General features: G+C 36.7%; 1 non-coding gene across 1 annotated transcript; it reads left to right on the top strand.

Annotated features, from left to right (window-relative positions):
- The first annotated feature begins 326 nt into the window (after window positions 1-326).
- On the top strand, window positions 327-429 carry LOC114039240. The gene has a single exon (XR_003568648.1). It is a non-coding gene; the product is annotated as a U6 spliceosomal RNA (small nuclear RNA).
- The last annotated feature ends 10,488 nt before the right edge of the window (window positions 430-10,917 follow it).

The following is a 10,917-nucleotide window of genomic DNA, read 5'->3' as shown; positions in this document are numbered from 1 at the left end:
TGATGGACTCTGAATGTAGATCGAAGCATTTTTTCACTTACTTTATTCTTTTTCATGATTCTTTTCCTTTTGATCTGTTTCTTCTTTCACAACTATGACTAATATGGAAACATGATTTACATGGTAGCACACATATAACCTATATCAAATTGCCTACCATTTTAGGAAGAGGGAAAGGGAGGAAGAGAGGGAGAAAAAAATTGGAACTCAAAATCTTGTAAAAAGGAATGCTAAAAATTGTCTTGACATGCAATTGGGGAAAAAAATAAAATACTATTTTTAAAAAGTTAATTCTAACTTAAAAGTTAACTTTTTAAAAGTTAACTCTGCTTCAACAACAAATATACTAAAATTGGAATGATACAGAGAAGATTAGCATGGCCCCCGGGCAAGAATGACATGCAAATTCATGAAAGATTCCATATTTTTTACAAAAAATTCCTGGAGTCAAATATATATCATCTGATCTCAACTTTTGTGAGATCACCATCTATGGCATAAAAAAAGCTCTACAAGAAAGCTCTATTGAAGAATAAGGCAAAGGGGCCAGCTAGGTAACACAGTGGATAGAGCTCCGGCCATGGAGTCAGGAGGACCTGAGTTCAAATCTGGCCTCAGACGCTTGATACTTACTAGCTGTATGACCCTGGACAAGACACTTAACCCCAATTGCCTCACCAAAAAAAAAGAGAAAGAAAGAAAGAATGAAGGCAAAGGAGACTATAGGATTGCAGACACAAATGGAATCTCTACACCAGAACCAGTGGAAAGTTGCAACAAAAAGATAGATTAAAGCAATTTGTCCAAAGGATGTCTCTGCTTTAAAAATGGAACTGATGATATGCAGCAACTACTCTGATATTGTCTTTCACCTTTTGTCTGAGACCAGATATGGGGTAGATATTTTAAAGATCTTCCTAATATACATAGTATTTCTATTTAAATGTTTAAATGATATTTAATTACTTCATTTTTATTCTTTTTTCCTGACTGAAATAGTTTTCATCTCTATTATTGCAAATAACCTAAAGTTTCTATTTTAGGTTAACTTGTTTTAATAATACAAATAAATAGAAATTCACTTTCAAAAAAAGGTAATTCTAAGTAATAATAAATCACTCATTTTTCCAATGGATAGAAAAGCTCCTTTGATTACAAAGCCTAGGGTATATTTGAAGTTATTTATGCTCATTTCTTTAATTTGGGGATGGTTTTGAATATCTACCAGAGAGCAAATGAAATGTCAAGTGCCTCCTGACATTTCTAAGTGTATCTGTTTAACCTTCATTTTTTTAAGTGAATTTTTTGGCAGGAATTTTTTTTAATAAAAGTTTCAAAATTCAGTCTGGCCCCTAAGGATGTGTCTTGTTATTCCAATCTGAACTCTAATTCTAAAGCCCCATTTTTTTAAATTGGGGGTAGGGAAAATGTAAATCCTGATCTTTTATGATAATGAGGAATGGCCTTTGACAAACCTGCCAGACTATAAAAACCCAGCATTGAACCTGAGACAAAAAGAGAGCCTGAATACGCTCGGACTGCATAACTAGCCCCTAGATATTTGTAAGTTAGTTATAATTGATTCCTCTGAAACTCTCAAAGATTCTAGCCAGATTTGCTTACCAAATAAATGTTCCTATCAGTTGATCTTTATGAACTATAACTCTTGAAAATTCAATAGATGCTAGATGGTTTCATTTATTTTTTAAAAGTTCATCTTTTCTCCGATAGGCTATAACCCTTAGCAAGGGGAAAGGAGAGAATCAGATGCTTTTGACCCCAGCTATTCTCCAGAAAGATCTGACTGCTTAGCCCTGTACTGAGCCTTCCTTAAGAATTCACTGGCATACATGTATAATCTATATCAAATTGCTTGCTTTCTCCAGGATGAGGGAGGGGAGAGAGAGGGAAGGAAAGAATTTGGAACACAACTTTTTAAAAAACTGAATGTTAAACATTTATGTTTTATGTAATTAAGAATAAATAAAATGAAAATTAAATATAAAAAAAGAAATCATTGGGCAGTTTGACTTCTAGATCATATGACCAATAAGATGGAGGATTAAAGACTTTCTCCCATTCTCATATCCTCTCAAACCTCTCCAAAATGGGAATTATTCACCATAGATAAACAATTTCAGCTATTTCCAAAGTCTAAAATACCAAGAATTCTAACAGGATAAAAATCCAATGAATGGAGAAGGCTAATCCTTGACCTTTAATATGTTCTCTGAGCACTTGTTCCTCCACCAGCCAACCTGCTCTGACAGGGCTGCAAAAATCAATCTACCAACTTGCAAAAGAACCCAACTATTCTCCAACTCCTCCCTCCCCTCTGCCTTAGGAAACCAAAAGGCAGAAGTATACTCTGGCTGGGACTGCAGAATGTCACTGCTCTATGTTACAGCAGTACTCAGTCAGAAAACTGAGGAACAGAAGGAACTAAAGCATGTGCCAGCATCTGCGTGGCTCCACCGGGACTGAAGCAAAGGGGACTGGGATCCAGATAGGGCCAATTCTGTCCCCCCAGAAGTCACTTAGGGCAAAGACCAGGGACAGTGAAACATGAATTGCCATAGAAATCTAGATGAGCTCTTCCCTTGAAGCATAAGAAGAGGGAGAAGATGGGGTCAATAAACCCAGTGACCACACTTTATGACAAACCTGTGGACTCAACAGGCATTTTAAGTTAGCCAACAGTTGGGTCTATGAATAGTCAACTCAAGAACAAGTCTTAGATTTATACATGTCATTGTAAGAAAACTACCTTGTCACAAGTTGCAGATTATCAATCACAGTAAAAGAGCAATAGATAGGGAGAGAGAGAGAGAGAAAAAAAAAAAAAGAGCGAGCAATTGATGCAATGAGTGCAGAGGATACTTTATAGCTCTTTTGAAACCTTTCAAAGACTTTCTTCCATTTCTGCAGCCAAACCTCTAAAAGAGAAAGCAAACAAGTCGAAGTAAGCTAAACTAAAGAGATTATATCAAATGAGTCAACAAAATAGAATGGAGAAAGGGGGCCATAGGGAAAGCCAAAAAGAAAGAAGGCAAAGGCAAAAATAAAGGCAATAAAGTATATAAAGAGTGGTGATCAGGAGTAAGAGGACCCAGGTTCAAATTCTGGCTCTGCCAATTACAGACCTTAAGAAAGTCATTTTGGTTTTCTGAGCCTCATTTTTCCCATCTGTAAATTTTAATTCAGCAAGCATTTATTGAATACCTATGTGCCTTGCACTATGCTAAGCACTAGAAATAAAGATATTAGACTAGATGATTTTTAAGGTCCCTTCCTAATTCTAAATCTATGGTCCTATGGTCATAGGTTAAAAAGGGTAGAAGGGGAAAATATGTGACCCTCTGCTTGGCTTTATGGGAAGGAGGGAATAAGCATCTATAAAGCACCTACTATGTGCCAGGCACTGTATTAAGTACATGCTTTTATAAATATTATCTTATTTGATCTTCACAACAACCCTGTGATGTAGATACTTTTATAATCTCCATTTTATTGTTGTTGTTGTTGTTCAGTCATTTTCAGACTTATCTGACTCTTTGTGACCCCATTCAGGGCTCTCTTGGCTAAGATACTGCCATTTCTCTCTCCAGCTCATTTTACAGATGAGAAAACTGAGGCAGAGTTAAGTGACTTACCCAGAGTCACATAACTAGTAAATGTCTGAAGCTGGATTTGAATTCAGGTCTTCCTGACTCCTGGCCCATTGCTCTATCCACTGCCTGACTTCAGGCTTAGTGCTGTGTCTACTGCACTACCAGCTGCCTCCATGTCTTTATGGTTTGTGACAAGTAGTTTCTATGTGACTGCATTTGCTGGCCCAAGGTTCAAGATGAGTGGGAGTCATGGATAGGTGTCCCCACATAGGAGTTCTTGGGTATTGCTATGAAATAGCTTCTCTAGAGCAGTTTATTCAGGGTTGACTCAAGATGGCCCTTGTAATTGAGAACAACTCCATTCCCCACTCCCTCCCACCAACTCCCTAGAAACTAAAAGCTAGAAAATCTTGTCTTTTTCAGAATTATTTTGGAGGAAAATTTGAGAGATGGTATTTTTACTGCACTAAACTTAAGCAGCCCCAAAATTGAAAAATAAAACATCAGCCCAAGGATATTAGGCTAAATCCTGGACCCCAAGGTAGAAGTTTCAGAACAAGTTTACTAGCCTTCATTAGTTGTAAAATAAATTTATATCCAGCCGCCTAACCCTAATATTTCACCCAAATAGCTAGTAGAAGCAAACACAGTTTTTATGAATTCTCAGGTGATTTTCTGAAAAGCTGATACGTTTGTTTGGAGAGTGTTTAAACTTAACATGATTCATAGCAAGAGACAGATAGTATTTTTAGATTTGATTCTCATTCTTAAAAATAGAGACATCAAATTCATTCCAAATATCAGCAAGTCATTAGACAAATGTTACCTATCTCTTGTCCCACCTTGATCTCAAAACCATTTGAAAGGGCAAAAGTGCTCAATGGAACAGAGTAACCTATCTTAGAACCTAAAACTCAGACAACTCTAGCAGATAGAAACAACTGAGCTTTGCTCCTAATTAGCACCAAAAAAAATTAAAAACAAAAAACAAAAAAAACAGTTAAAATAGAAAGCAACCAGATGCTGAGTGAGCTTCTCCTTGATCCTACCCCTACTAGCTATATAAATATCATTACTATTATTGATGATAATTGTATTTGTCTTTGACCTACTGATTCATTCTTCAGGCTCCTCCAGCACCCCTCAACTTGTGTTTCCCTTCCTTCCTTTCTTTTTCCCTCCAACTCTTCAGGGAGGCAGCCATACTTCCTGTCTGGAAATTGGTTGGCTTCTAGTGGAAACCAGAAGATCCAATTTGAGACTATTATCAAGGTGCCATAAATTGAATTGTGTCATTCGTCCTTCATTCTCAAAGAGGATCCTGACATCAGGAAGATGATGCCATGACTTGCAAGTGAATTGGATTTAAGTGAGAGAGGGCTGTGCAAAGTCACCAGCCTCACTTTCTCCGCCAGAGCCATCTAGGTCCATTGACCAAATATAGATCAGGACAACTGGAGATGGCCCAGGATGCATTGGGAGAGCTTGGCCTTTTTAATTTAAGATCTTTGGGAGTTCTCACTATAACTGAAGCAACACCCATTCAATGACTAGTGCAGTTTAGGAAATGAGCCAAAAGATGGCTCCTTTAATTTAAAAAGAAAATCAAACTGGGAAGGGAAGACCCTCAGGGTTTCTGGACAAAAGAGAAAGAATTACTATTTACATAGATTGAATTGGGCTACTGACTAAAGAGGGACTGTAATGATTGCTGACCTTTATATAAGACTTTAAGTTACACGTGCATAATCTCATTTGACCCCCAAAAAAATCCTTTAATGTAGAAGAACAAATATAACTACCCTCATCTCACGAATGAGGAAACTAAGATTCAGAATGGTGGAATTACTTGCAGAAGTTCTCCAACCTAAGAAACAACAAAGCCAGGACTCAAACCTAGCTTTTCTCATCCTAGTGCCCTTTTCACTATGCCATTCAGTGATAAGAAAGAGGCAAGAGGAATAGGGAAGGCAATGATTCCTAACCTAATCTCTATTTGCCAAGCAAGTCAGTCTAAGCATTTTTGGGGGGACATGGCCAACACAGGAAATAATTTTTCTTAACTATGCATATTTTCCTTTTTTTTCTTTTTCAATGAGATGTTGGGGAGAAATCAAAAGGGAAAAAGATGTTCATTAATGGAAAAAAAATAAAATTACATTATTTAAAAGTCTTCTAGGTTTTCCTCTTGCATTGAATCTATTGCTTTTATTAAAGTTAGTTAGTTAGTTAGTCAGTAAACCAGTGCATACCATGTGCCTCTGTAAAGTGTTGGAGATTAAAGAAATAAGAAACAAGATTAAGATTGTGCTCTTGTATACTCAGTCAGTCAGCAAGCACATATTAAGCAATTAGTAGTCATCAATTGCCTATACTATTCGTTCATCAAACATTAATTAGCCACCTACTGTGTATAGACCACTGTGCTAGATTAAAAAACAGTTCTTGATCTTGTGGGGTCTAGGAGACATTTGGCAGCCAATCACAGAATACCTCATGACATCAATTTCATTGTTAACTAAATTCTTTCATGGTTTATTTAGCTTTTTTTATTTTTGTGTCTAAAAAGTACAAGGAAAGAAACCCTTCAGCATAGGCTGAACAGCCACTGGCTGGTAATGTTGCAGAAGGGATTCTTGGTTGGGTACAAGTTGGATTAGATGGCTTCTGAGGTTCCTTCCAATTGCAAGTGATTCTGTGATTCCGTCTTACCTGTCCAAATAAATCATAAGCTCTTGGAAAGTAGGAAAATGCCCAATACCTATTTGAATCTAATACTGTGCCTGGTGCCTCTGATATCCCATAGTATCTATGGAAGATGCTGAAGGTCTTCCTCTAGGTCTTAATACATTTTGTAGTTACCAGTACATAATAAGGGTCATTCCTCAATCTGAATACATAAGTAACCTTTTACTGTTCCACTCACATATTTCCTGAACTATTTCCCTTACACTCTAAGACTTATCATCTAAGTTATAAAAAGGTTGCAATCTGTGTCAGTGGAGAGGGTTCCCACACTGATGAAATCATAAATTTTTGATGTACTGCTGACTGTCAGTCAACTCATAAAGCATTTATAGAGTGCCTACGATAAAGTGCCAGGCACTGTTCTAAGCAATGGGGAATACAGAGAAGGTGAGGGCAAGGGAGTGAGGGGAAGGAATGCATCCTTACACCACCTACACTAGATGTTTTTCACCTTTTTTATGTCCAGGAACCCTTTGGAAATCTGGTGAAGTCTGCGGATCCCTTCTCAGAATAATTTTTTTAAAATTCATAAAATGAAATGCAAAGAATTATGAAGAAAACTAATAATATTGAAATAAAGATGTAATTTTTCCCTATCCAGGTTTGTGGACTTCAGGATAAGAACCTCTAACTTACAGAAGTCTTTCCTGGAACTATTCTGCATAGTTATGCCCCCTCTTCATCTTTCCATTGACCCTTAGGTCAACTGCAACTTCAATCATTCATAGATTGTGGTGTTCCAAGATTCATAACCATATGGTATCAACAGGAAAACATTTGTGTTTTTTAACTGGTTTTTGTAACAGAGAACACCTTGAGGGTCTTCAGAATATATTCTCCAAAGACAATCTGGCTAGTTCTTTCTCCTATTCAATTTTGAGCTCAACGCATTCTCCATCTGCAGTAACACCCTAAATATATGTAATGATTATTAATTCAAAGAACTCACATTCTAACTAATGTTTGATCAATGAGTATTTTTGAACCATTTAGTTTCTCCTGCATGGATTAGTAATTGTACAAATTGTAATGTTTTTGATCCCTGTAAAGTTAGAGACCAGATGTTGTGAATTCCTCTGTCACTGATGATGAAAATAGATGATCAAAGTCAAATTGACAAATCTATTCCAGTTTCCATCTATTTGTTTTTCTCCTATCTATTTCATCTATGAATGCTCTTAGAATGGTGTGACTTTAGTGGATCTCACAGCAAGTTTCCTGTAGATTGGCTTCCACTGCTTCTTAATGTTTTAGGGGGTGATACTTCTTATAATCTTCTGTGAATTCAATTCATGGAAAATTCCTTCAAATATTTAGTGATTGTTATTGTACTGTACATTTGAGTACCACCTATTCTGTTCATAACACTTTTTTAACTGTACTGATTGACAAAGATCCTTAATAATAAACATCTTGGGAGAAGTATAAATTGTCTAGGTATTGTTCACATGCCATTCTTGTTTTTCTGAACTTGGCTCGCTTTCTAGGGATGAATTCAACTTTTTTTCTTTCTTCTTTCCTGACTTGTGGGTTAGTTAATCCATCATCTCTTTCTGAAGGCACTAGTCTTTTACCCAATTCTGCTGGGAATGGTCAAGGAAAGGTTAGATGATGACCCATCAGGTGTGCCATAGAAAGACTTCTTGCAAGTCTTTAAGGTTCCATACTACTTTTTGATCTCCCAGAGTACAAAGTTTTCTCATATGTAAAACTGATAGTTTTACTACTAAGGAGGAACAGGGTCAAAAGGGAGAATAGAATAAATGTGGGGCAGGATAGGATTAAGGGAAATACACTTAGTTTTTCACAACATGACTACTATGGAATTGTTTTGCATGACTACACATGTATAACCTCTATCAAGTTGCTTGCCTTCTTAATGAGGGTGGGTGGGGAGGGAGGAAGGGAGAAAATTTGGAACCCAAAGTTTTAAAAACAAATGTTAAAAAAAAATTGTTTTCACATGCAAATGGGAAATGAGATGTACAGGAAATGGAGGATAGAAATCTATCCTGCCCTACAGGAAAACTGAAGGAGAAGGGGATAAGAGAAGGGGGAAGAGATAGAAGGGAGGGCAGATTAGGTGAAGGGGTATTCAGAATGCATGCCATCTTGATTTACGGTGAGGGATGAGATGGGGAGAAAATTTGGAACTCAAAGTCTTGTGGAAGTGAATGTTGAAAACTAAAAATAAATAAATCAATAAAAAAAAATAATTACATGAAAAAAAGAAAAAACAACAACAACAAAAAACCTGATAGTTTTACTAAATGACCTCTAAGGTTTCACCCATTTCTTAACTCACAAGTCTATAATTTGTGCTTTTTTAAAAAATGAAGTCTTGAGAATGTTCTTATGAATAAAGTATAGATTCAAGCTATCTCAAGAACATAGTATATGGAGATGTGGCAAAATATGTGTCATAAGGTTTCATTGAAACCAAACAATTCAAGTCAACAAAACCTTCTTGTTTCAAGACACTGGGCGTGAACTTGGAGTCCACAGAGGTAACCTACAAACATATAAATTCTAATTAATTTGACCCCAAGGCTGGCAATATTGGCTCCTGGGGTGGGAAGAGAGAAAGTTGTACAAATTCATAAGTTCTTCTAAAAGAAACCAGGTTCTCTTACTTCTGCAGCTTTCAGAACTTCTCCAAGAAAGGAAAAAGAATGGAAGGGGCTGAGTCTAAGATGATATTCCTATTTATAAACCCACTAAAAATGGTTGACTTTAACCCACTATATTATTATAAGCCAAATAAATTATTCCTCATTCAATGCACACTGAATCATAAGTGGGTCAAATGAATATATTCACATCATTTATTGGAAGATACAAAGTCCCCAACAAAGTTTCACCACCTCTAAGCTCATCAAATTATCAGAAAACTCCTATGATCAAAACTCTACAATTATAATAGGAACTAAAGTATGATAAGTACATACAAGACATATAAATATGTACCATAAGATAGACACAAAAGTAAAAGGAGATAGCTTGAAGTTAGGTAACAAAAATATCAAGAAATAATTAGGAGGTCAAAGCAATAATTAGACAATTATAGGCAAGATTCCCTTACTTACGTTTCAAAGTTTAAGAAGGCTTTAATTACCAATCATGACTTGTATTAAGAGGTGGTCCAGTCCAAAGTGAAACACCAGATAGATAAATCAAGAGGTCCATTGCTCTGCTCCAAAAAAGCACTAAAAGAACAATAGGAAGGTCACCAGAACATTAAGTAGAACCTTTACAGTGGTACAGTAATTAGAGCGCTCAACCTGTAGTCAGAAAGACCTGAGTCCAATACCAGTCTCAGATAGTTATGAGCTACGTGAGTCTGGGCAAGTTACTTAACCTTTGACTGCCTCAGTTTCCTCATCTGTAAAATTGGAATGAGAATAATAATAATAGTATCTACTTCTCCGGGTTTCTGTGAAGATAAAATGAGATATTTGTTAAGTGTTTTGCAAACCATAAAGCTCAATATGAATGCTAGTCATTATTATAATTATTACTAAAACATGCAGAAAATTTGCACAGACACCACTGAAATTATAGACGCTTAAAAGTACCAAAGCTTGGTAAAATGAAAAGAGCTCTACATTTAGGGCAAAGGACCTAGATTAAAATCCTGACTCTGATACTTACGATCCTGATGACTTTGGGCAAGAGATTTCATCTTTCTGGGAAGCAATTTCCTTCTCTATAAAATTAGATTAGTTTCTATCTAAAGTCTCTTCTAGTTATAACTGTGATCCTATACAGAGATAGACTATGACTTTGCAAAATTATAGATGAGAGACAGCATGATAGAATGGGAACATGCTGGACTCTGAAGTCAGATGACCTCTGTTTTAATACTGGCTCTGTAAGTTACTACCTGTGTGACTTTGAATGAGTCACTTCACCTCCCTGTACCTCAGTATCCTCATCCATAAAGATGAAGGAGTTGAACTAGATGACCTCTAAGGTCCCTTCCAACTCTGTAACTATGATCCTATGACCCTATGAAATGGGCTACTTCCAGGTAGGACCATAGCTCCGTGAATCTATGCACTCTAATATGGTAAGAACGAACAGTCAGGAAAGCAACTGGAACCTAAAAATCATGCTTTTAGACCAGCAATATTTAGAGGGGTAGATAGGTATAATTCTAGTCCAGTATCCCTTTCTCTCAGAGAACAAAGTAGTCAGCCTCGTGGTCCCTGCCCCTGCTCCCCTTAAGGCCATGATGGCAGTCTTCCTTTGAAAAGCAATGGGCCCATAGCCCAGAAATATGTATCTAGATATCTATGCCTGCTTTCCATGTCTAGCTATACATTGAGGCATCCCATTTGTATATATACAACTTATATGGGCAACACACACCTTCTATAGTAAGACAACAAGCATTTATTAAGCACATACTATGTACCAAGCACTGTCCTAAGTGCTGGGGCTACAAATTTGAACAAAAAGAAAAACAATCCTTGTCTTCAAAGAGCTTAGATTCCAATGGAAGAAGATGACATTTTTGAAAGGGAGCTGAAAAGCAGGGAGAGAAGAAGCAGGGGGG

Source organism: Vombatus ursinus, unplaced genomic scaffold (genome assembly GCF_900497805.2).
Source record: "Vombatus ursinus unplaced genomic scaffold, bare-nosed wombat genome assembly UNPS02000582.1, whole genome shotgun sequence".
In the NCBI taxonomy this organism is placed as follows: Eukaryota; Metazoa; Chordata; class Mammalia; order Diprotodontia; family Vombatidae; genus Vombatus; species Vombatus ursinus.
Note: the sequence above shows the minus strand (reverse complement) of the source record. Positions and strands in the feature narration are given on the sequence as shown.